The 3,373-nt window shown below is 43.0% G+C and overlaps 1 protein-coding gene across 2 annotated transcripts in view; it reads left to right on the plus strand.

Moving 5' to 3' along the window:
• The window catches only part of RSPRY1 (ring finger and SPRY domain containing 1), a 30,224-nt gene that overhangs the window by 947 nt on the left and 25,904 nt on the right, over positions 1-3,373 (plus strand). The gene's annotated exons all lie outside the window — the stretch shown is intronic.

Consider the following 3,373-nt stretch of genomic DNA (forward strand, 5'->3'; position numbering starts at 1 on the left):
TGCCCTTCCCCGGAGCCTGACCCGGGGTCTTGACCACGGAATCCAGCTGCTGGGGGGCTTCGTGCAGGTGGGGTGGGAGGAGTCCGTTCCCACCAAGGCTCCCTTGCGCGAGTCTAGATCCAGCTTTGGCCCCCTCCGGGCTGCCTCAGTTTCCCTGTCTTCGTTGGGGGGAGACATCGAGGCCGAGATGGTCCCCCGAGACTGCAGTGCTGCCCTTTCTGAACGAGGCTGACCTCCTCGGAGTGGTGCACTTTGAACTTTTCAGGGCTGGACGCCTCAGACAAGTGACTCCACCAGCCCAGGTCTGTCCGGTAACGTCACGCGGTGTGGCAAGGACTGTGATTGTGCCACCGAAGGGCCTGCTGTTGAGGAAGGAAAGTGGAGGCACTTTCTAAACCAAAGCTGGGTCCAGCGGTTCTCAACCTGTGGGTCGCGACCCCTTTGGGGGCCGAACGACCCTTTCACAGGGGTCGCCTAAGACCATCGGAAAACACATATATAATTACATATTATTTGGGGGATGAATCACTATGCTTTCATTATGTTCAATTTGTAACAGTGAAATTGGGGGCCACCACAACATGAGGAACTGTATTAAAGGGTCGCGGCATCAGGAAGGTTGAGAACCACTGGTAGATGGAAGGGGTTCGCTTTCACACAGTAATGGTCCATCACTTTGGGAGCCAGGCGAGACCGAAAGCGTCCAGGTTCCCAGCTGCGTAGGTCCTATCATACTCCAAGCCCAAGGTTTCAACCCCTGCGGCCATGGGGGTGGAGGGATTCCCAGTGTTTGCTCAGAGTTTTAATTTACTCTGAAACGCTGGTGGTGCTGGCAGGAGGCAGCCCTAGAACATAATCTTTTTCCTTCAGGAAGTTTGTCCGCTGACCGCTGACATTTTCTTCCATGTAATTTCATCTCAATAATGTAAACTACTTCCCCTTTTTTCATATATATATGAAAAAAAGTATATATATATATATACTTTTTTTTTTCATGGCCTTTGGATGTCTACAGGTAGGAAATCTTTCTTCCTTCCTCAGTTGTGATTTTGTGAGTGAGACTTCCTTTTCCTCCATGGAAATTATGCCTTCCTATAGTAGTTTCAAACTAAAGATGAGCAATCGCTTTTAAATCCCTCTTCCACAATGGTTTATTTTCCACCACCGATAGAGTTTGCATTTCCTAGGGTGACATCCTGCTCTGTGGCTCCTCTATGAGGTGAGAAGACACTTGTGTCCAGGTGTGACATTTTCCTGATGTCTAGTTAGTGGCATCTGTTAGAGTTGGTTTTCCACATATTCACTCATTTATGATTTTTTGAAGCTTGTTGCTTTTCAACAAAAAGCTGACTCGTGTTTCCTGTTTTTCTGGTCTTACATTTCATGGGTCTTTTAAAAAAGGATCACTGTGGTGATTTTGTAAGGTTTCTCGTTTTCCAGGATAACACGTTGTCCTGACCTACTGCCTAATGTCTGTCTGTGACCTGCTTTGGGCTGTTTACACAAGCCCTTCATTATTTCTGTACTCCCTGATTATTTTTAAGTTATTGATTATAGGAAGTGTCCTAGCATACTCTGTGTGGACTTTTTCTGCTTTGTCAGCAAAATAACTTTTCACTTAGTAAATTGGCTAAGAATCAAGAGGAAATAAAAACTTCACTTTTTGTATAATAGTCTGCTACTCTGTAGTGAATAGGGAAGAACAACAACTCTGAAGTATGTTTTGGCAAGAGAACAACAAAAAAATCGTTGTGGGTTCCTGAAGTGCATTTACAACAGTTTATTTCAACTCATAAGCTTAATTCAGTCTGTCAAGAATTGCCTATACCAGTGATGGCGAACCTATGACACGCGTGTCAGGGGTGACACACGAACTCATTTTTTTGGTTGATTTTTCTTTGTTAAATGGCATTTAAATATATAAAATAAATATCAAAAATATAAGTCTTTGTTTTACTATGGTTGCAAAGATCAAGAAATTTCTATATGTGACACGGCACCAGAGTTAAGTTAGGGTTTTTCAAAATGCTGACACGCCAAGCTCAAAAGGTTCACCATCACTGGCCTATACCTTCCCTAATAATAATTTGTTATAATGAAAGGAGACGTCACGTTGCATCCTTTAAAATACAACTCTCTTGGACACTCTAATAGCGATCTAGTTTGAGAAGTTATTAGGAATTCTTGAGGACGGAAATCACTACTTTAAATTGGAGATTTTCTGCTTTGTGGTGGGATCTTTATAAAGTAGGAGGTGATAGCCACTGGGTTGCACCACAGATGGGAACCACAGTGGAACCAGTAATGTATTTCAAAAGAGTTATTTGGGGAAGTAAACTCTCAATTTAGCTTCTCTCAAATATTTGATATTTTCGAGGCATTTACCATTGAAATTGCATGGTTATCCCCTCCCACCCCCCGTATTCAAATTAGAAAATTGAAAAATAGAATAGTCAGGAAGTAGTGAACCAAAACTTGGGCCACAGCCTTTAGGAGACTTACAAGTTTTAGGAGTGTAAAAGAAAGAGCATTTTCCCATTGGTTTATCTATTCAATAAGTCAGCTTCTGAAATAGTTATCTTGCCAATCTTTATGGTTAGAAAAAAAGCACATATTTGTTATACTTCACTCAGTGTCCATTCCAAAAGGAAATGCTTGCTTGCTGTATTTTTTTCAGCAAGCAAGAGCATGTTTAAGAGCATATTTAACTGTGGATAACTGTGATACATACAGGGCTAAATGAGGTAAAGTTAATCTTATAAACAGCGGGGGGGAGGGGGGGGCTCCCCTTTCTCCCTTTCTGAGTTTTTGAAAACCAAGAATGCATTTTAAGATAGCAAAGAATTGATGCCCTCCTTAAGTTTGTTAAGGAATGAACCCTGCTCATAGCTTTCTTATTGCTTGAAATTATAGTTTCCAGGCATAATTTCATGGGCCCTATACACATCAAATAGAAGGTTTGAAATACCTTACTTGGCCAGTTTATTATTACCTCATAGTTTAATGTTACAGTGTTAGCTTATTCTCACCCCTTCTACCTTCTGAAGAATCACATTTTCTCTCCGGTGATCCCTTGGTGCCTTGGTTCCCAAAGTCTGACTCCTACCCTGCCCCACCCACCTTGTGGGAAGAGCAGCGCCTTTTTTCCGATTCTTATTGCTTCATCGTTATTCATACTTACACATGCCTAAGGGCTACTTATTCATAACCTACCAAGTGAATCATTAAGAGCTGCTAAAACATGGTGTTCATAACCAAAACCAGCCCACCAGAGCTTACTGCTGTCTGACACCTTGTTCTCCCAGGACGCCTGGCCTGGGAACCTGGCACCGGGCAAAGCTGCTTGCGGGTCACGTGCTCATGTGCGGAGAGC

The sequence above is a fragment of the Myotis davidii genome, unplaced genomic scaffold (genome assembly GCF_000327345.1).
Source record: "Myotis davidii unplaced genomic scaffold, ASM32734v1 scaffold590, whole genome shotgun sequence".
Lineage (NCBI taxonomy): Eukaryota > Metazoa > Chordata > Mammalia > Chiroptera > Vespertilionidae > Myotis > Myotis davidii.